At 35.9% G+C, this 24,595-nt stretch overlaps 1 non-coding gene across 1 annotated transcript; it reads right to left on the minus strand.

The window, feature by feature from the left end:
- Positions 1–1,791: 1,791 nt before the first annotated feature.
- Positions 1,792–1,899, minus strand: LOC127740357 (small nucleolar RNA R71). Its single transcript, XR_008001035.1, has one exon. It is a non-coding gene; the product is annotated as a small nucleolar RNA R71 (small nucleolar RNA).
- Positions 1,900–24,595: the final 22,696 nt, after the last annotated feature.

The raw sequence follows: 24,595 nt of genomic DNA on the forward strand, positions 1-24,595 counted from the left end.
GTCAATTGCATGTTTTAAAAACTTTTGCATTTTTTGAAAATTCATGCATGTGTTCTTCATGATCTTCAAGTTGTTCTTGGTAAGTCTTCTTGTTTGATCTTCATATTTTCTTGTTTTGTGTCTTTTGTTGTTTTTCATATGCATTTTTTCATTCATAGTGTCTAAGCATTAAAGATTTCTAAGTTTGGTGTCTTGCATGTTTTTCTTTTTTTTGAAAATTTTAAAAAAAATAAGTCTTGATGTTCATCTTGATCTTCAAAGTGTTCTTAGTGTTCATCTTGACGTTCATAGTGTTCTTGCATGCATCATTGGTTTTGATCCAAAATTTTCATGTTTTGGGTCATATTTGTGTTTTTCTCTCTCATCATTAAAAATTCAAAAAAATAAAAAAATATCTTTTCCTTATTTCTCTCATAAATATCGAAATCTTTGGGTTGACTTAGTCAAAAATTTTTAAAATAAATTGTTTCTTGTTAGTCAAGTCAAGATTTCAATTTTATAAATCTTATCTTTTCAAAATCCTTTTCAAAAATCAAATCTTTTTCATTTTTTTCATTATTTTTGAAAATTTTAAGAAAATTGATTTTCAATTTTTTTTTAATTTTATTTCATGATTTTCGAAAACTTTACTAACAATTAATGTGATTGATTCAAAAATTTGAAGTTTGTTACTTTCTTGTTAAGAAAGGTTCAATGTTTAAATTCTAGAATCGTATCTTTTAGTTTCTTGTTAGTCAAGTAATCAATTTTAATTTTAAAAATCAAATCTTTTTCAATCATATCTTTTTCAACCATATCTTCTCAAATCATATATTTTTCAAAATCAAAAATCTTTTCTAACTTATTATCTTTTCAAAATTGATTTTCAAATCTTTTTTAACTAACTAATTGGATTTTTGTTTGTTTTACTATTTCTTATCGTTTTCAAAACCACCTAACTACTTTCCTCTCTCTAATTTTCGAAAATTACCTCCCTCTTTTTCAAAATTCTTTTAATTAACTAATTGTTTCAAATTTTTAATTTGTAATTTTATTTCTTCTCCTAATTTTCGAAATTCTCCCCCTCTCATCTTTCTATTTATTTAGTTAATTACTAGCACTTCTCTTCATCTAAAAATTCGAACTCTCTCTTCTCTTCTATGTTCGAATTTTTCTCATCCTTATTCTATTCTTTTCTTCTTCTACTCACATAAAGGAATCTCTATACTGTGACATAGAGGATTCCTCTTCCTTTTCTGTTCTCTTATTTTTCATATGAGCTGGAGTAAGGACAAGAACATTCTTGTTGAAGCAGATCCTGAACCTGGAAGAACTCTAAAGAATAAGCTAAGAGAAGCTAAAGCACAACAATTCAGAGAAAACCTTACAGAGAGTCTCGAAAAAGAAGACATGGCCGAACCCAATAACAATGGTGGAGGCGCAAGGAGGATGCTTGGTGATTATACTACACCTACTTCCAATTTTTATGGAAGAAGCATTTCAATCACTGCCATTGGAGCAAACAATTTTGAGCTGAAGCCTCAACTAGTTGCTCTAATGCAACAGAACTGCAAGTTTCTTGGACTTCTATCAGAAGATCCCTATTAGTTTTTAACTAAATTCTTGCTGATATGTGATACTGTTAAGACTAATGGAGAAGATCCTAAAGTCTACAGGCTCATTCTTTTTCCCTTTACTGTAAGAGACAAAGCTAGAACATGGTTGGACTCACAACCTAAAGATAGCCTGGTCTCTTGGGATAAGCTGGTCACGGCCTTCCTGGTTAAGTTCTTTCCTCCTCAAAAGCTGAGCAAGCTTAGAGTGGATGTTCATACCTTCAAGCAAAAGGATGGTGAATCCCTCTATGAAGCTTGGGAAAGATACAAGCAGTTGACCAAAAAGTGTCTTTCTGACATGCTTTCAGAGTGGACCATTTTGGATATATTCTATGATGGTCTATCTGAGTACTCTAAGATATCACTGGACCATTCTTCAGGTAGATCCATTCATCCAAATAAAATACCTGCAAAAGCTCAAGAAGTCATTGACATGGTTGCAAATAACCAATTCATGTACACCTCTGAAAAGAATTCTGTGAGTAATGGGACGCCTCAGAAAAGGAAAGTTCTTGAAATTGATACTCTGAATGCCATAATAGCTCAGAAGAAAATGTTGACTCAGCAAGTCAACATGATTTCTCAGAGTCTGAATGGATGGCAAAATGCATCCAACAGTACTAAAGAGGCATCTTCTGAAGAAGAAGCTTATGATCCTGAGAACCCTGTAATGGCAGAGGTGAATTACATGGGTGAACCCTATGGAAACACCTATAATTCCTCATGGATAAATCATCCAAATTTCTCATGGAAGGATCAACAAAAGCCCCAACAAGGCCTTAATAATGGTGGAAGAAATAGGTTTAGCAATAGCAAGCCTTTTCCATCATCTTCTCAGCAACAGACAGAGAATTCTGAGCAGAGCCCCTCTAGCTTAGCAAATATAGTCTCTGATCTATCTAAGGCCACTTTAAGTTTCATGAATAAAACAAGAGCCTCCATTAGAAACTTGGAGGCACAAGTAGGTCAGCTAAGTAAGAAAATCACTGAAACTCCTCCTAGTACTCTCCCAAGCAATACAAAAGAGAATCCAAAAAGAGAGTGCAAGGCCATTGATATTATCAATATGGCCGAATCCAAAGAGGAACGGGAGGACGTGAATCCCAATGAGGAAGAACTCATTGGACGTCCTCCAAACAGAAGGAAATTCCCTATTGAGGACCTAAAGGAATCTGAGGCTCATATAGAGACCATGGAGATTCCATTAAACTTCCTTCTGCCATTCATGAGCTTTGAGAACTATTCTTCCTCTGAAGAGGATGAAGATGTAACTGAAGAGCAAGTTGCTCAATATCTATGAGCCATCATGAAGCTGAATACTAAGTTGTTTGGTAATGAGACTTGGGAAGGTGAACCTCCCTTGCTCATTAGTAAACTAGATACATGGGTTCAGCAAACTCTACCTCAAAAGAAACAAGATCCTGGTAAATTCTTAATATCCTGCACCATAGGCACCATGACCTTTGAGAAGGCTCTGTGTGACCTGGGGTCAAGTATAAATCTTATGCCACTCTTTGTAATAGAGAAGCTGGGAATCTTTGAGGTACAAGCTGTAAGAATCTCATTAGAGATGGCAGACAAGTCAATAAAACAAGCTTATGGATTGGTAGAGGACGTGTTAGTGAAGGTTAAAGGCCTTTACATCCCTGCTGATTTCATAATCTTAGACACTGGGAAGGATGAGAATGAATCCATCATTCTTGGAAGACCCTTCCTAGCCATAGCAAAAGCTGTGATTGATGTCGATAGAGGTGAACTAGGCCTTCAATTGAATGGGGACTACCTTGTGTTTAAAGCCCAAGGTTATCCTTCTGTAAACATAGAAAAGAGGCACGATAAGCTTCTCTCAATATAGAGTCAAACAAAGCCCCCACAGTCAAACTCTAAGTTTGGTGTTGGGAGGCCACAACCAAACTCTAAGTTTGGTGTTGAACCCCCACATTCAAACTCTAAGTTTGGTGTTGGGAGGTCCCAACAATGCTCTGAACATCTGTGAAGCTCTATGAGAGCTCACTGTTAAGCTATTGACATTAAAGAAGCACTTATTGGGAGGCAACCCAATTTTTAATTATTTATATTTTTATTGTTCTTTTATGTTTTATTAGGTTTATGATCATGTGGGTCACAAAACGATTGTAAAAATTAAAAACAGAATCAAAAATAGTAGAATAAACGGCACACCCTGGAGGAAGAGCTTACTGGCGTTTAAACGCCAGTAAGGAGCATCTGGCTGGCGTTTAATACCAGAACAGAGCATGAAGCTGGCATTGAACGCCAGAAACAGGCAGCAGTCTGGCATTTAAACGCCAGGATTGCACCCTGAGGAAAGCTGGCATTAAACGCCAAAAACAAGTAGCAAAGTGGCGTTTAACGCCAGAAACAAGCATAGAGCTGGCGTTTAACGCCAGAAACAGGCATTAGTCTGGCGTTAAATGCCAGGATTGCATACAGAGAGTGTTTTACATGCCTAAATGGTGCATGGATGATTAATCCTTGACACCTTCTCCCTCTCTCTCACACCTTTTCATAACACTCTTCCCCAAATATCATTCACCAATCACCTCAATCTCTCTTCCCCATCACCTCTTCACCACTCACATTCATCCACTTTTCCCCATAAACCCCACCTACCTTCAAATTCAAAATCTCTTTCCCACCCAAACCCACCCTAAATTACCGAACCCTAACCCCTCTCCCTCCACTATATAAACCCTCTCATCCTTCTTCATTTTCACACAACACCACCCTCTCTTCTCCCCCATGGCCAAAACCTAAACCTCCCTCCATCTCCCCCATTTTCTTCCTTTTCTTCTCATATTCTTTCTTCTTTTGCTCGAGGATGAGCAACATTCTAAGTTTGGCGTGGTAAAAGCATAGCTTTTTTGTTTTTCCATAATCATTGATGGTACCTAAGGCCGAAAAAACCTCTAGAAAGAGGAAAGGGAAGACAAAAGCTTCCACCTCTGAGTCATGGGAGATGGAAAAATTCCTCTCAAAAGCCCATCAAGACCACTTCTATGAAGTTGTGGCCAAGAAGAAGGTGATCCCTGAAGTCCCTTTCATGTTCAAGAAAAATGAGTATCTGAAGATCCGACATGAGATCCAAAGAAGAGGTTGGGAAGTTCTTACCAACCCCATTCAACAAGTCGGAATCTTAATGGTTCAAGAGTTCTATGCCAATGCATGGATCACTAGAAACCATGATCAAAGTATGAACCCGAATCCAAAGAATTATCTTATAATGGTTCGGGGGAAATGCTTAGATTTCAGTCCGAAAAATGTAAGGTTGGCATTCAACTTGCCTATGATGCAAGAAGATGCACACCCCTACACTAGAAGGGTCAACTTTGATCAAAGGTTGGACCAAGTCCTCATGGACATATGTGTGGAAGGAGCTCAATGGAAAAGAGACTCAAAAGGTAAGCCGGTTCAATTGAGAAGACTGGACCTTAAGCCTGTGGCTAGAGGATGGTTGGAGTTCATCCAACGCTCCATCATCCCCACTAGCAACCGATCCAAAGTAACTGTGGATCAGGCCATCATGATCCATAGCATCATGATTGGAGAGGAAGTAGAAGTTCATGAAGTCATCTCTCTAGAACTCTACAAAGTAGCCGAAAAGCCCTCCACCTTGGCAAGGCTAGCTTTTCCTCATCTCATTTGCCATCTATGCTACTTAGCTGGAGTTTTCATAGAAGGAGACATCCTCATTGAAGAGGACAAGCCCATCACTAAGAAAAGGATGGAGCAAATAAGAGAGCCCATTCATGGATCTCAAGAGACGCATGAGGAAGCTCATCATCAAGAAATCCCTGAGATGCCTTAAGGGATGCATTTTCCTCCAAATAACTATTGGGAACAACTCAACACTTCTCTAGAAGGATTGAGTCATGACATGAACCAATTAAGGGTGGAACACCAAGAGCACTCCATCATTCTCCATGAGATTAGAGAAGATCAAAGAGCTATGATGGAGGAGCAACAAAGGCAAGGAAGAGACATAGAGGAGCTCAAGAACACCATTGGTCCTTCAAGGAGAAGGCACCACCATCACTAAGGTGGACTTATTCCTTAACATCCTTGTTCTTATCTCTCTGTTTTTTGGTTTTTTGAGCTTCATGTTTGCCTATGTTTGTGTCTTTACTACATGATTATTAGTGTCTAGTGTCTATGTCTTAAGGCTATGAATAATTCCATGAATCCTTCACCTTTCTTAAATGAAAAATGTTTCTAATACAAAAGAACAAGAAGTACATGAGTTTCGAAATTGTCCTTGAAATTAGTTTAATTATATTGATCTGGTGACAATATTTTTTGTTTTCTGAATGAATTCTTGAACAGTGTATATTTTTTATCTTGTTGTTTATGAATGTTAAAATTGTGGGCTCTTGAAAGAATGATGAAAAAGAGAAATGTTATTCATGATCTGAAAAATCAAAAAAATTGATTCTTGAAGCAAGAAAAAGCAGTAAAGAACAAAGCTTGCGAAAAAAAGGTGGCGAAAAAATATAAAAGAAAAAGAAAAAAAGCAAACAGAAAAAGCCAATAGCCCTTAAAATCAAAAGGCAAGGGTAAAAAGGATCCAAGGCTTTGAGCATCAAAGGATAGGAGGGCCCAAGGAAATAAACTCCAAGCCTAAGCGGCTAAATCAAGCTGTCCCTAACCATGTGCTTGTGGCATGTAGGTCCAAGTGAAAAGCTTGAGACTGAGTGGTTAAAGTCGTGATCTAAAGCAAAAAGAGTGTGCTTAAGAGCTCTGGACACCTCTAACTGGGGACTTTAGCAAAGCTGAGTCACAATCTGAAAAGGTTCACCAGTCATGTATCTGTGGCATTTATGTATCCGGTGGTAATACTGGAAAACAAAGTGCTTAGGGCCACGGCCAAGACTCATAAAAGTAGCTATGTTCAAGAATCAACATACTTAACTAGGAAAATCAATAACACTATCTGAACTCTGAGTTCCTATAGATGCCAATCATTCTAAACTTCAAAGGATAAAGTGAGATGCCAAAACTGTTCAGAAGCAAAAAGCTACAAGTCCCGCTCATCTAATTAGAACTAAGCTTCATTGATATTTTGAGATTTATAGTATATTCTCTTCCTTTAATCTTATTTGATTTTCAGTTTCTTGGGGACAAGCAACAGTTTAAGTTTGGTGTTGTGATGAGCGGATAATTATACGCTTTTTGGCATTATTTTTAGGTAGATTTTAGTAGGATCTAGCTACTTTTAGCGATGTTTTTATTAGTTTTTATGCAAAATTCACATTTCTGGACTTTACTATGAGTTTGTGTGTTTTTTTGTGATTTCAGGTATTTTCTAGCTGAAATTGAGGGACTTAAGCAAAAATCTGATTCAAGCTAAAAAAGGACTGCTGATGCTATTGGATTCTGACATTCCTACACTCGAAATAGATTTTTTGGAGCTACATACTTTGTTCGAGTTTAGACGACGCAAACTGGCGTTCAACGCCAGTTCCATGCTGCATTTTGGAGTAAAACGCCAGAAACACGTCACAAACCAGAGTTAAACGCCAACAACACATTACAACTTGGCGTTTAACCCCAAGAGAAGCCTCTGCACGTATAAAGCTCAAGCTCAGCCCAAGCACACACCAAAGTGGACCCCAGAAGTGGATTTTTGCACTTAGACTTATTTCTGTAAACCCTAGTAGCTAGTTTAGTATAAATAGAACTTTTTACTATTGTACTAAGGGTCCTCTCTTGTCTTTTGATGGATCTTTAATCAGTGTATGCGATTTTAGACCTTCATGGTGCCATACCTGGACCATCACTTATGTATTTTCAACGGTGGAGTTTCTACACACCATATATTAAGATGTGGAGCTCTGATGTTCCTCGAGTATTAATGAAATTACTATCATCCTTCTATTCAATTCAGCTTATTCTTATTCTAAGATATTTGCTGCACTTCAATATGATGAATGTGATGATCCGTGACACTCATCATCATTCTCACCTATGAACGCGTGCCTGACAACCACTCCCGTTCTACCTTAGATCGAGCGTGTATCTCTTGGATTCCTTAATTAGAATCTTCGTGGTATAAGCTAGAATTATTGGCGGCCATTCCTAAGATCCGGAAAGTCTAAACCTTGTTTGTGGTATTCTGAGTAGGATCTGAGATGGGATGACTGTGACGAGCTTCTAACTCGCGAGTGTTGGGCGTAATGACAGACGCAAAAGAATCACTGGATTCTATTCCAGCATGATCGTGAACCGACAGATGATTAGCCGTGCTGTGACAGAGCATTTGGACAATTTTCACTGAAAGGATGGGAAGTAGCCATTGACAACGGTGATGCCCTACATATAACTTGCCATAGAAAGGAGTAAGAATGATTGGATGAAAGCAGTAGGAAAGCAGAGATTCAGAAGGAACAAAGCATCTCCATACAAGATTTACATAAGTATCTCTATCTCTATTTTATGTTTTATTTACCTTTATATTCGAAAACCATTATAACCATTTGAATCCGCCTAACTGAGATTTACAAGATGACCATAGCTTGCTTTATACCAACAATCTCCGTGGGATCGACCCTTACTCACATAAGGTTTATTACTTGGACGACCCAGTGCACTTGCTGGTTAGTTGTGCGAAGTTGTGACAAAGTATGATTCACATTTGAGAGCTCCAAGTCTTTGGCGTCATTGTTGATGATCACAATTTTGTACACCACGCGACACTTCACGTCCGCATGCACCCATACGTATAGGTCATCCTTAATCTCTACTACTTTATCTTTCAATTTTTTTCATAGCTAAAAGTAGGAAATGCAACAGACAAGAACAAGTGGAAACAAAAAAGGAACTCACATTTCATAACCATATGTTTTTCACCTTTTCTTGTTGGTAATGTCCAAAACTTTTTCCAACACAAGCAAACTGAAGAGGTTCCAAGTACAATAAACACTATCACACGATCAACTTTAAGAATTAACCCTGGCCGTTAAATAAGAAACTATTCAAATCACCAAGAAGTTAACGGCCATGATTACCTTAAGACAATACCCCACTATCATTTATTGCCAAAACACACAAAGGTTCCATCATGACTCTTGAAAATAATAAATACACATTATTTGCCACAGTCAAAGGCTCCACTAACAAAGAAATTGGTACCATGTTGAGCTTAGAGGGGTCCGATACAGATAAAACAGGTATAACATCAGAAATTTAGATAAAAGCTCAACTTGCTACCGATACCAGCAAGTCAAGTTTGGGGGCTGTGATCTGTACCCAAACAATTCGGGAGTGACGTTATACCTCGGGATTACTAGGTCAAAGTTGGTTGAACCAAACTAAAGAAAAAGATCCGCGATACACTCTGTAATGGTCCCAGGAATCTCAGAATCACATTAGATGCATTCTCAGAGATAAATAGCAGACGAAAATGACCTATATGAACACAACATACAAGTCACTAACAGAGCTCTCCAAATTTAAAATTTATAATTTTGAGATCGTAAACTGACTTAAACATTGGAGTCCTTTTTGCAAGTTCTCCAAATTACTCGGACAAAAGAGGAACTCGTGGTGCAGCACATAGGAGGAGGACGTTGCTAGTTCTCTTTCAGTTGTGGACGACTTATACCTTAAAGTCCAATTCCAAACTCAAACATAAATTAAATGTAAAATTCTCGTTTTTCCAAAACATTATTTCTATCTTGTCCTGTGTCTTTTCCCGGTAAGGTAATCTTATTCTCTGAATTAGAAGCTTGGAGCTATAATTATGTTCGCTGTATAATTTGTACAAGTAGTTGTGTTGAATAATTCTTTGCTCCCCCCTCCCCCCAAAAACTGAAATTATGTTTGTATGCATCTGACAACAAATACATTCAAGTTAAAATAATTCAATTAAGAGCTAACTATTTTAATTTTTAGTTAATATTCGATAAATTTTTTAAAATGATTTTTTTTTAATTTTAAATCTTAAATAATAAACCATAATGAATGCTAATGTGCTATAAAAAAATAAAGAGTACAACGTTTTTAAAATTCTAAAACCTAAATATTAATTTCTGAATCCTAAATCAACTGTAAACTCTGAATCATATATTTTAAATTCTAACTTCTAAATTTGAATCATTGATATGAAATATAATAAATAAACAATTAATATTTTAAATAATAAAAAGTACAGTACTCTTTAATTAATAAAAAACATTTAAAAATGAGTCCTAATTAAATTGTATATTCTAACCTTAAACACAAAACTCTCTTAAACAATGAGGATTAAAGAGTCAACTTTTCTAAAAAAGTATTCTTTTATTCTAAATTCCGAATCTCAAATTTTAAATCCTATATTTGAATTATTGAATTTTGAATTTTAAATTATAAATTCTAAATTTTGAACATTAAATCTTAATTTTAAATTATAATCTTTTCAAAAAGTAACGAGTTAAAAAGTAATTTCATAATAAAATTATTTGCTGATGGTAACTAATTTAAAATAATTTTCTATGCTTATTCTTAAAGTAATAAATTTAAAATTTTGATATGAGGAAAAAATCTTCCTCTAGCTTTAAAATGTAGCAAGTTAATTCTGGAAAATCAATTTGATTTTGAAAAAAAAAAAAAAACTATTTCTCTTTCATTTCAATGTGCTGCATTGTGGAGTCCACTATTTCTTCCTTGTCCCATAATTTTTTGTCGGCTTATTAAGCATTTTTTTAGGCTTATTAAGCATATGTTCTTACCTACCTGTCATTAACACACAACCATTTACACTGAAAAGTAGCAAGTTAGCATGGCATGGTTGATATATCAGTTATCCGTAATTAAATAGGAGTCTAGGACTAGTTTATGAGTCTGCTTAGGAAGTAGCAAAAGTTAAATTTTACTTTTAAATTATAAAAAATTATATTACGCATATTTGGTATCATTTTTGAAGAGAAAAAAATATAACTTATTCTTTTTTAAAAGTTATTTTATCAATTATCACTTTCATTAAAAACAAATTATTTCAAAATAAAAGAGACTATTGTATTATTTTTATTCTTGGCTTTGTAAAAATATTTTTTGTTTCTGTTAGAAATATTGGTCCACCACCGTCATTTTTACGTAATATTTCATCTGCTAGTAATGCTGGCCTTTTCTACTATTTTTTTCTCAATAGGATCATTCTCTTATTTTATTTTATAATATCTCTCAACTTTTTTATGTATCTGTTTATGTAGAAAATGTTTGTTTGATTTTTTTTATGTTCTTTCTGAACAAATTCATAAAAGTGGCAAATTCAGAAGAAAATTTGAAGTTTGTTAGAATGAACAAAACACTATTATATTAATGAAAATATCTAAAAAAAAGATAGTGGCTGGAAATAGACCTGAAACACATTTTAACAAACTTGGTTGGACAAATTTGAAAATAAAATTCTTGAAAGAGACTGGTTTGAATTATGAGTACAAACAATTTAAAAACAACTAAAATTAGGTTATGTAAAATTAACATTTAATATTAAAAGATTTGTTATAATCGTTATTTTAATATCCTTCCTCTTATATAAAAAAAATTGTATTTTTTGTGTCATTTATTCAAACGTTACAACCTTAAAATAAGTACTTTTATAACTGAAAATTCAAACACAAATTAACTTATTCATAAGTTGCTATTAATAAAATGAAAAGTATACGTAAACAACGTTACTGAATAATGTGAACAATGGGATTAAAAAAGTAAATTAATCCTTAATTTAATTAGTGGCATGGCTAATTAATATCTAATAAATCAAATTATTTATTAATTATTAATTTTAAATTTAAAATTTGAAATTAATAAGGATTAATCATCCCTCTTAACACTAGTTACGGTTACAACTCAAAACACCTCACAAATCCTAATCCATCTCTCCCCCAAGCCGCGCCGCCCTCTCCCTATGGACCGCAGTCGTCGCATATGTTGAGTCCTCCATTCTCTCCCCAACGTCCCACACTTTCCAACCGTCGCGATAAAGCCACTGCCGAACGCCATGACTGGTTCCCCACTCACGACGCGCGATCTCTTTCTCCACCGCAACTCCCCCACTCGCAAGGTGAGACACCCACGGCTTCCTCTACGCGCAGAGCCACCCCCAACACCATCACGAGTCCCCCACTCACGACGAAGAAAACCCAAGGCCAAAACAGCACTCGCAAGTCACACCACTGCACCGCAAGCAACGCAACTGCAATGCCTCTGATCCCTTGCGCTGCGTTCCTGACATCGAAGAAGATTGTCCTCTGCTCCCATGTGCCACGCATTCCCAACGAAGAAGGTTGTCCTCTGCTCCCCTGCATCGTATCTGTTGAAGAAGGTTAGAATTATAGAACTCTTTTGTTAGAAAATATTTGATAGTTATATGGAACGTTTATGTTAGTTATGTACCTTTTATTTAATCGCATAGGATTCTGAGAAATTCTCTCATTATATATATGAAAACAAAAAACATTACTATCGTTCAGTGATATTTGACACCTCTACAAACAATTCTATAATTAAAGCTCTTATTTAAAATAGCTGGATCAATTTTCGAGGCTTCTTTAAAAAGGGATCCCCGTGAGGCTAAGCATATTCAGGTAGTTCAGGAAGCAGTTCATGCTCTAGAGCGAATAGCAAAAATTTTTCAATGAGTTTTGTGCATATGAAGTCATAAATATATGTTTAATGGTATACTTTGAAGATGACAAATCTAATGCTTTAGTATTTGAGAGATTTTTTTACTAGGACTCATTTCTATGCTTCTTGACTAATTCTAGTAGAATGTTAGATAAATGATCATGGTCAACCGAAAAATATAGTTTGGCTATGTAATTTTCTAAGTACAAGTAGGCATTTTACAAAATCATGTTGTGTTAATATGTAGTATTATCCATTATAGCTACTTTTTGTTACATCCCTTGATTTGATGGGTCTTAATATCATAATATCCAAAATTTGCATATTGTGAAAAAGCATATGCCTCTCAAAGAAGTTTCTTATTGGAGTTGCATTGCAAATATATCCTTGTGTTTGCCTTATCTTGGTTATAATGATTCTTGTCATATGTTGATGTTCTTCTTTGGGTTGCTCCTGAAATTGGTTGGCACATGACATGTGCTTCGTTTTGATAGCAGGTTCTCTAAAAAATGGAGGTGTACTTGTTTACAAGGCATGGCAACATGATGATGGTGTTGTAACTCTTGGTTTTCTGCTCCTCGATTCCAATAGAAGTGGCGAGGAGGATAGGAGCTACCATTGGAAATGCTACCATTTCTTCCTCGAGGCCAAGAGTTTTGAGAATTGGGGTGCTGTTTACTTTGAATTCTGTCATTGGAAGATCAACTAAAGCCACAACCACCTATTGAGAATCCTTTCTCGGAGACCCTTAAGAGAACAAGGTCTGGAAATGCTGCACGATCAAGTAGGGTGTTGAATGATGTGGGAGAGCTCAATAACAAGAAGTTGCATAGGGTTTGAGATACATCATGTACTGGCGGATGTTCATCTTACTATAATTACGGATAGTTATTTCCATTCTAAAGTGGATGGTTATCTTTGATATACTATTTGTAATAGAATTTATTACCTTGCTGTGTTAATGTAAACAAAAAATTAAAAAAAATTAAAATAGGCCGGATGTTCATTTTACTAAGTAGGTTGATGGTTATTTTCATTCTAATTTGGATGTTTATTTGATTTGGATTGAATTTAACATAATTTTTCCTAATTAGAGGACTTTGTTAAAATATATTGTGAACATGGAGTCTATTATAAACTGAAATTTTAATAACACGCTTAATCCTGTTTAAGTTAGTCATTTTCTTAAGATTTAAATTAATAAATTATAAAATATATTTCACTATTATATTAAGTGTCTATTAGATGAAAAAGTTAATCGGCATGTTCAAAACTTGTGGTCAATGCAAAATAGGTCAGGTGTTCATTTTACTAGTTAGGCGGATGTTAATTTTCATTCCAATCTGGATGTTTGTTTGATGTGGTTTGAATTTAACATAATTTCAAATAATTTCATATGTTTGGATATGGACTTTGAGGGTGAAACATGGGAAAATCTGGACAGTTTTCAATTGTGATTACAAAATCAAACAAACAAAACCTAACCCAATTCCAGAACCATGTACAGATAGGTTTTGTCCACATTATAATTTGGCTTCTGCATTATTGTTAAGCTAATAAATATGTAACCATTTAGACCACCACAAAAGGCCTTTACATATTTGGCTCATAGAGTTTTAAAAAATTGAACATACCTAATGGGTAAATTGCTTAGTAACTCACATGTAATACACAAATACATAAACTAATACAAGCTAAAAATTGGTCACTAAAATCAAACAAATTTTGAAGTCCTGACTTTAATCCAACCATCCATGCACCTTGTGATATAACCATCTGTGTTACAAAGAGTAAAAAATGCAAAAGTACAAGGGTACAATAACAATAGTGAGCAATGTGATTAACCAGGCAAACAACCAAAATCCTGGTATAATAATCATCTCGAATAGTAAATAGTCTTGACTTTAACCATTCGTTTACCGGGTGATAAAACAAGTTATACAAATAGAACAAATTCTTGACTTTAATCCAACTATCCATTCACCGGGTGATACAACCATCCATGTTACAATGCAAAAAATAAAATGGGAATCTACAAGAAAACAATAACAGTAGTGAGTAATGCAATTAACCAGGAAAACAATAGAAAACCTAGCATACTAAACTTCTGGCACAATAAGCAGTCGAAATTAATGAACTACGAACAAAAGGTAACAAAATCACCAAGTAATCATATGGAGAAATAGCATATTACACTTTCAGCTGTGATTAAAATCCTCACAAAAAATCACATGCACCGAAATAATTGAACTTACAGAAGCAAAAACATGGTCATTAAACTGAAACAAATTTACCAATCTTTATTTAAATTCAACCATCCATGCACCTGGTGAAATAAGCATCCATCTTACAATGAATAAAAAATTCATAAGGAAACTAATTTAAAAATGTGTGAGTCAAAATCAAACGATGACTAACTATAACCGGGAAATAACAATCCTGAATTCAGTCAACCATAGATAAACAAGATGACAAAAAATAGAGAATTCAGCAACAACAACATAGGTCATTTTCATCAACAACACTCTCGAAACTCAAACACATTTAACCTACACACAAGCAGCACAACATCAACTAAGCCTTTTGTGAACATCTAAAGAGTGAATAAATAGCCCTGTACTGACCTTTGTGAGAACCAATCAGGCACACAGAACGGTGGCGATGGCGTTGTTAATGACTGAACACAGGCGGCATGAAGAAGACCTGGCAATCAACGACGCGTGTGGGGCGACGAAGGTTTACGCATGGGTGCGGCTGTCCGGCAGCCAGCCGCCCCCAACGAGGAGCTTGTGCACAACGACAGATGCTCGATGGCTACACGCAGGAGACAACCACAATGACGGCAGCAGCAGAAAGACATGGAAACTTCAATTTGATGGTGAGAAGCTTCTGGGTCCAGAAGGTTGTTCAGGTTAGAGGGGCTTGGTAGGGGTCGCTAATGCAGCGCCAGTAGGGGGCTCTCTACAATGGCTTCTAATTCATCCTCTCTAAGATCAGGGAATTTAGTTGTTGTCAAAACTTTCTCTAGTCCCTTAGCTCCCGCACCCATGATAGAGGAAATAAGAAAGTTACTGACACTATCATTAAGGCAAGCTACATTGTTGTACTCGACATCTTGATGTTTTTGGCAATCTCTTTGTTCAATCTGTTAAATCTTTGCCAGTAATCACTGTGGTCATTCTTGTTTTTCTCATTTTGAACTCTCCTTGCATTACTTCTTGAAGGATCTATGACTTGTGAACTAGCATTCACAAAGTCTATTTTTTTTGGTTGCTTGGACTGACTTTGAATGGGCTGTTTCTTCTTACTGATTTCAGTGGGCCTTCCTTTTACATGTGAGGATGAAGCCTTAGATTTTTACTGATTTTTCTAGTGGTCCAGGTTTTTGGGTATAGAATCTGGCTACTGGTTGGATTTTTCCTTTCCCTTTTTAGTCCCTATACTATTACTGACGTAGTATTCTTGTTTCCCAAAATAGATGCTCTTATTTTCCTCTACAAAATCATCTAAATTAACCCCTTCTAAAGCTTGAAATCTGCTTGAATAAAATCTTTCCTTTTTTACCATATGAGAATCTTCCATCTTCGGCTTGTATCTTCTTTGATTCCTTTATACAAGCATCCAAGGACCAAACAGACATTTCTCTTTTGGGGAAAGGCTATTGCCTTTTTTGTCTCTAGAATCTTAATTACTCCCATCAATCTCTTGATTTACCTCCTTTGAAGGTTCTACCTCCGAATTGTGTTCCTGCTCTAAAGGCTCCTTTCCCATTTCTATCTGAGCTATCTCCACCGCATTCCTGGTTGCTCCGATTGAGCTCTATGGCAGCAGCAACCACTTTTTCGATTATATCTCCAAAAATTTCATTACATTTTTTTATCTTATGGTCATACCGTCCACATTTAAAGCAAATCTGGTGAAAACCTTCGCATTCAAGCTTGAAGTCTGTACCAAGAGTTGAAATACACGAAATTATTTTTTATTCAAATCAATTTCCACACATATCCATGCAAACTTGCCTCTAGAATGGATGGAAGTGAGTTCATCTATAATGACCCACTTTTTAGTACATCATGATCATACTGAAAATCAAGCGTCACTAACTTGCTTTCCTAAAAATTAACTAAGTAATTGTTATGAAGCTAGTAATTGTATTAGCGCGTGATCAAATTTTTGAAAAAAAAACTAATAATGAAATAAGGACGATATAATAACACAAACATCAGAGATAGAGACAATATACACCATACATACTACTTATATATATATATACTACCATACAACCCATAAGTTAGCAAACAACCCTTCATATCTTGTTACTATATACATAATCAATGGTCCATATAGGAAGCCCTTAAGCTGGCGCCCGAAAACTAGCCTAGTCAACTATATACATCCTACTCTCTCAATGAGTCTAGTCAAAGGTGAGAGACTAAACACAAAAGCCAGGCTAACACAAAAGAATCCCAAAAGCCACATCCTCAGCTCCCAAGCATCGACTATCGTCGTAAGAGAAAATCTCAATCACATCTGAACATTCCTCAAGATTCTCGTCCTTGTCATTAGAAATCTCAATAATCTCAGAAGGGGTCCTGGCACTCGTACTATTGCTCTAGCCCACGCTAGTCATTCCACTAATGGAGGTGGTGTGCAGCTCCTCAAATGATGGCTCAGATGAAGACACTGAGATCTGCTCTACAGGAATATCCCACTCAGGTATAGGCTCTGGTACATGCTCCTCCAAAGGCTCATGTTCAAGGACCACCTGATCCTCAGGCTGATCAGGGTGTTGATGAGGTACAAGTCTGATGCCAAGGCATTTTGGCCAGTTTCACTGACCTTTTCTTTACTGTTTTTAGGTAATTTCATGCATTTTCTTAGGAAATAAGCTAGTTTTGGGCAGATATTCACTCAGACCTCGATCAAGTGGGATTTGACCACTATCCTTGCTCATGTTGCATTCACAAATCAATATGCTAGCAGGATTAAATCACTGTCCTAGCTAAACAATTCATCAATATGTAAGCAGGATAAAACCTTCGCCCTTATTGTAGGCGAAATAGAACCACCATCCCTGCACCATAGTTTACGCACTGAGTAAGCGAGATTATACCACCATCCTTGCCAAGCCAAAAACCCTCAATGTATTCTCAGTGATCACTGCTCACACATTCCAAGTCCCTTCATCTCCAAGTTCCAAACTCGTTACTATAAGAATCACGAATTAATTAACTGATTAATTAATGTAAATAATAATTTAATTGCTCGAAATAAGTCCAAAATTTCATAATATTAATTAGAAAATATAAATATGATATTTGGACTCAGTAGAATTTTCTAAGTTGGAAAATATAATTTTCTTTGAAAAATTGTGTAAAAATGCGTACCGGTAAATTAACGGGTAGTACCGGCTTAAATCTATCCGGTACTATGTAAGAGCAGTAAAAACAGTTGAAAAACTTAGGAAGATAATTAAAGTTGAAATCCGAACACTAATTTTAAAGGTTTGGCCCAAAATTAGGCCAAACTGGCCAAAAACGCTAATAGGTTAGACTGGGCCCGAGTTAGGCCTAAACGCAACTTCTATATAAGCCTAAATAAAGGCCATTCAGCCTCATTCTTCATTAAACAACACACATACCAGCAGCTGAAGTAAGGAGAAGAAGAGAGAAAAGTCACTATTCACATCCACATTCAATCGATCATATCTCGAGCTACGGTACTTCGATTCCCGTGCCGTCAGCGGCTCCGGGATGTTCTCGCCGAGTCCGTTACTCTCATCTAAATTTTGTAGGTAAGATTTCAAAGATTCTTCTCTGTTCATCATCCCTAAGAATTTCGAGTTTTGGGGGTTTTGTATTAAGTAAAATTTTGTGATTTTGAGTGTTTAGGTACACTCTAGCCCTTGAATTACATTGGTTTTGGCTTCCAAAACTGTTAGGTAAGGTGAGTTGTTCTTGAACCTTTGTAAATTGGTTTATGGTGAGTATTAGGTTTTGATTTACGTGAAATATGTGATATTAGCATGAGTATTGGAGCTTGCTGGTGATTGTTGATGCTTGTTGGAGACACTTGGAGGCTTGCTTGTGGTTGAAAGCTTATCTTGAGCTCAATTTGTGGTTTTATTGCATATTGGGAACTGGCCAAGGTATAGTTTCGGTTTTCTCTATGTATTATATAATATTCATAGACACTTAGGCTAGTGACCCATAGGATAGGTTTGAAGTAAAAGGGTTGTTGAGTTTTTGAATGATGATGTATGATGATTTATGATGGAATGATGATTTTGAGTTTGACTATAATGATTGATTATGATATGATGATGATGAATGATTGGGTGGAGTTGAGAAGTGGTATGATAAATGTGATATTGATATTGATGATATGGTAATGTGGTTGGTGAAGTTGAATGTGGATTGATTATGGTATTACACATTTGATGTTGATGGTTGAGAATAGTAAAATGTGATAGAAAAAGTTTAAAAATGGTATAATATGATATAAAGATTGGATGTTGATGAAAAATGGAGTTTGGGAATGGTTTTATTTGGTTTTGGTTGGTTGAATTGTGAAAATGGGGAAAATTTGGTAATTTGTGACTTTTGGTTAAAGTTGATTTTTTGTGAACTTTGTCTGATAATAATTTATGCCTCAGTTTTCAACGTTCATTGGAATTTGTTTGAAATTAAAGCTTATTGAGAACCCTTCAATTTGATATAAAGTTTGTAAGAATTGGGTTTTTGTGGAGGAAGTTATGATCATTCAAAGATTGGTGTAAAAATCTGAAATTTTGCAAAGTTGCAGAATTTTGTGATTTCTGGTATATGCGCACGCACACCTCTGCAAAGATTTTAACCTGTGCGCACGCACAAGAAGAGGCAGGCAATCTGTTTACAACGCTAGCACAGTGATGATTCCATATTTTTCGATATATTTTGGCTTGATTTGAATAGATTCTACCATACGAACTCACACTTAAGCACCAAAATAGCATACTTTTGTGTTTGATCCCTAATTTGATCCTAAATATGAAAACATGCATTTTGATGCAAGAATAGTGACTTTTAATTCCACTTTTACGTCATTCGATGCCGTGATATGGTTTGTGAGTGATTTCAGGCCTTGAAGGCAAGAATGGATGGCCAAAAGTGGAGGAAATCATGTACAAAGGAGAAAACATGAAGAAAACAAGAAAAAGTACACACAGCGAAGTGTGCGTGCACACAACCTTACGTGCATACGCACAAGCGAGAATTTCATTAATGAAACATGTGCTGCACGAATTTATAGGCCTCTTGGCCCATTTTGGAAGGCTTGAAGGCTGAATTTGGATGCTATATGAAAGGGAATTCAACACATTTGAAGACATTAGGACATAGACATAATTTTCCATAGTTTTTGATAGTATTAGGAGTAGGAGTAGGAGTAGTGTAGCATTGCTCTCTTAGGGTTTCATTTCCATTTCCATTGTAGCATTTTATAGCAAGCCTTGATCTTTGATATTGCCTCTTTAATTGTAAGTACTCTCAATTTCCTCTTTAGTTACATTGTCTTTACTTTCACTTCCTTTGGTTCATGTTACTTGTTCATATTTGCAATTTTGTTTTTCTTGAAGTTTTGATTAATGAGTTTTATGTTTCATGCTTCCTTTATGTTTTATTGTTTGTTTACGTTTGGTTTGGTGAATGGTTGGTTATAACTCTCTATTTTTCCTTGCAATTTTCTATGTTTTACTTTCATGCACACAAGGTGTTTGTGAAAATGCCGATTTTAGAATTTGAGTATATTTTCTCACCTTGGCTTGTGGTTTGAGTTCCTAGGATACTAGAGTCATAATGTCTGACATTTAGTGGTAATTCTTGAGTAGTTAGTTGGCTCTTGTTTCTATTGACGCTAGCCTTTTATCAACTAGTTTGGTAAGTTGGTTAGGACTTATGGATTAAGGTCAATTATGCTTGCTTGACTTACTCCTCTATGGTTGGAGTTGACTAGGCAAGATTGATTCATGATAATCACCATAGTCGTGGTTATGGCAATGATAGGATTCCTTGGATCCTCTTTCCCAAGTCAAGGCTCTTTTTATAGCATTTTCACTAGTTTTGATCCTGCTTCCTTTTTACTTGCTTTAATATCAATGTTGATCATCTCTTTGTTCTTTTATTTCTTAAGCTCTTTTAATCTTTCATTTCTTGCTTGAAAACCCCCTTTGCCTTAAGAACCAAGGATGTAACACTTCAATTGTGTCCTAGGGAGAACGACCCGAGGTTAAAATACTCTCGATTTGTATTGTGTTTGAATTTAACATTTGATTATGAGAGTCCATTCTTGGTTTGGACTATGCTACTAACGAAGTGATTCTTATGTTTTTGATTGATTCTAAACCATACAAGAACTCTCCCCATCACACAGCTTGTGCGCTGACATACCAATGAGAAATTACAACCTGTGTGTACGCACAGCCCTGTGCGCACACACATATTAGGAAGATCAGTCTGTTAAGGGCGCTAGCACAGCTTGTGTGAGCAAAATAGAATTGTGAAAATTTTAACCTGTGCGTACGCACACCCTTATGCGTACGCACACGCTTTGAAACTTCTCCTGGGCGTGCACGCACACACCCCTGTGCGTACGCACATGCCCCATTTCTCAAATTTAGGTTTCACCTTCCCATCAAGATTGTAAGCTTCTATAACACCATTTTAAGACTTTTCGGCTTAATTTTGAGTATGGGAATATGGGAATGTAACCTAAGGGTTTTAGTTGATATTATATTGAAAAATTAGAAAACGGAGGATTAGGTTTCGGGTGTTCTAGGAATGGTTTGATGGCGAATGAAGGTAAAATGATATGTGAAAATAAAACTGATGAACTGTTGAGTTCAGAACTGAATTGTGAATGGACAGTGGTTAAGATGAGTCGAGGACTCTGAATGAGATGATGGATCCATGTATGCTGAAAATGTTTCTGAAAACTATTGAAGTGCTAATTCATACTGAGATTATGATACACTATGCGCTCGGCAGGGACGGCGGTTGGATCCCGCCTGCCGAGGTAGTTGCTATTGAGATTATGAAACGCTATGCGCCTGACAAGGACGGTGATTGGATCCCCCTGTTGAGGTAGCGGCAGAAGCGTAAGGGCGGTGGTTTGTCCCGCTTGCGTTGAGATGTGAGGTCTGAGGCAAGAGTATCCCGCTCGCATTCCTTCATATCAAAAGAGTGTGCAGGCACAAAACCCTAGACAATCATTCGAGCACTATATCTCGGGGGTTCCCAATGAAGATTCCGAAGGACGACATCTCCATGGAGATGTGTTGGGTTGGCAGTTGAAACGACAATGTGATATCACAGCCAATAGGACAGGCATTCATCATGTGCATTTTCTATCTGCTTGTTTTCTTTGCCGACTTGTAATTGTATGCCTAATTGAATAACATGCCTATTTGCTTACTTAAACTACTTGTATTATATGCTTCTACTTGTGTTTTACTTGCATTGTAATCAATTGTGATTTCTTCTGGGATTAAGGAGGCTCGGAAGGCGGTGACAACGGGATCGCGTGGAGGATAGGTTGGTGAAGGCTGTGGGACAGTGGAGATTGTTAGAATAGAATATCCCTTAAGTTAGATTACCTTTTTTATACTGCTAAGGTTTTAAGTCAGGTTGAGGTTTATAATTATGCTTTACTGTTTTAGTTATGCCTTAAGATTGAAATCTTGTGATGGATATGAAGTCTAGGATTTCCTCTAGCATCCCGGAGTCTTATATCCTACATTACTGAGCACTATTACCATACTGAGAACCTCCGATTCTCATACCATATTTCTGTTGTGTTTTTTAGATGCAGGTCACAACCCACCTCGGTGAGTTGCTTTGGATGGTGACAGGAGCAGAGGATCATGATACTTTTTGAAGTCCTTTTGATGTATTTTGTAGATATCTCTCACTCTTTTATTTTGCTTTTTCCTAGAAGCTTGTTTTTGAGAGAGAAAAACTTGTAGAAGCTGTTTTAAACTCCAGATTTTGTTTTGTCCATATATATGGCTAGCCAGCTTAAACTCTGCGAGCTGTGGCCAGATTCTTATAATATTACACTATTATACTATGATATTTTGTTATGATGTATCTGTTTCTTGAGCTTTAAGTTAGAAGCTTCGATAGTTCGTTTTGCACCTTTTAAATCCTATTTTTGAGTTGTATCCTTCATCAAGCTTCTAGATTATATTAATTCTTTCTATATATTTTTTTATAATCCTTACAATTGTCATAACCTTTGATTAACTTTTGCTTTACGACATTATGAGGTAAGCCTTAGGGTAATTTAGGGTGTTACAGTTACAACCATCCTCAGTTCTCAATTACACAAGCACGTCATTAATCTAGTGCTCCATCACAAATACTCAGCTAGTTTATCCCTAGTACTTCAGAAATATAAGTCTATGCTTTCTAAAATTATTACTAGAAAATATCTAATTAAAACTCACTTATGGTATTATCTATCTTTCAATACCTAAAAACAAGCTAAGGGATCTTAAACAAGCGTTATGGAAGTTTGCAAGCTTGTTGGGAAGGCAATACAGCTAAAAACAAAGTTTTCATTTGAAAAGCAGGGCATGTCTATACGCATAGGGTTGTGCGTATGCACGCACCAATGTGATTTTCTCAATTTGTGCGTACGCACACAAGGTAAAATTTTCCATCTCTTGCGTACGCATGAATATGTGCAGACACAATCAACAGAAGGCTCTTCCTAGCTTGTGCGTACGCATGATGTTGTGTGTATGCACAACATACAACTTTCTCAAGGTGTGCATGTGCACACCCCTCGTGCATACGTATGAGTCATAACACCCGTTCTACTCGGTGAATAGGCATACGTGTATGCGTGGGCACACAAACCAAAACTTACAAATTTCTGTAACATCACAGAATTCAGATTTTTGACACCAAATTCCAACGATCATATCTTTTTCTACGAAATTTTGATTTTCACAAAATCTATACCGTTCTAAAGCTCTCTGAATTATCTTTAATTTGATACAAAATTCAATTAATTTCAAAAACGGAAGTTCCAGATATGATCTGCCAAAGTTGGCCCAAAATTTATTTTTACCAAAAACCTTTAAACCTCAATTTTAACAAAACTCTCATTTCAAAAACAATTATTCACAACCCAACAATACTAAAATCACTCAAGAATCCATACCAAACATTCTTCAACCATATCAATCTTTCAATCATTTAAACCAGTTAATACTCACCTCATATAACTCTGAATTCAACCTAAAATCACATCAAAATTCCTTATTCAAAACCAATTCAATTACATTTTAACCATATCAAAATAACCCAAAATTCATACCAAATATTTCTTCAACCATTCAACTATCTAAATCCCTTCGAACCTCTCAATTTAACATAATTCCTATCATCATTCGTCAATTTCCCAAATCATTAATTTCTTCTAAAATCCCCAATCACAAACTACCATTCTCCTCAACCATCAATCCAATATAAATAAACCAGATATACGTCAATTCCAACCATCATATACCATATTTATCCACTTATCATCATAAATGTTCAAATTCACCTCATTCATCCACAACAACATCAACAATCACCATCATAATTCATTAAAGTCATCTCAATCATAAATAACACCAACACTCATTATATTATTATCATATTTCATATATCACACATTTCAACACTCCATATCATACTCTTCATCATCAAACATAATTTCAGATACAATTAATCATACACCAACATAATTCAATCCTATCTTAGGGTCAACTAGCCTAAGTTTCACGAAACATTACATATTACATAAAGAAAACCGAAACCATACCTTGGTTGATTATTCTCTACGTACAAAACCTTTTCACCACAACATTTCCAAGCCTCCACGCAACACAAATAACACGAAGAACACTCTAGATCATAAAGAACAACAAGAATCAAAGCGAGGTTTTATGACATACAACTAAAAACAAGAGTTTAGTGATACCTAATCTTATTTAATAAATTTTGGGATAAAACCCACTATTCACCCAAGCTAGATTACACCTAAACAACAAAAACACAAAGAAACTAAAAAATCCAAAGCCATTTTTGAGTTTTGGGATAGGGCAAAAAACTGGAGCTAGAAAAAGAGTTTTTTACCAAAAAACTTAGTTAAAAACGACGGCCTCGGTGAGAGCGATGCGTGGCCATAAAAGGCTCGTCAATCGGAGCTCCGGATCAAAAGTTATGGAGCTTTGGAGGAGATGAATTGTAACCAAACTCTCTTCTCCTCTCTTCTCAACTCAGTGCCCCTTTCTTGTTTACTTGGTGAAAATGAGCTTAAAGCTCATTAGTTAGTACTTATATATGTTG

The sequence above is a fragment of the Arachis duranensis genome, chromosome 6 (assembly GCF_000817695.3).
Source record: "Arachis duranensis cultivar V14167 chromosome 6, aradu.V14167.gnm2.J7QH, whole genome shotgun sequence".
Classification (NCBI taxonomy): domain Eukaryota; kingdom Viridiplantae; phylum Streptophyta; class Magnoliopsida; order Fabales; family Fabaceae; genus Arachis; species Arachis duranensis.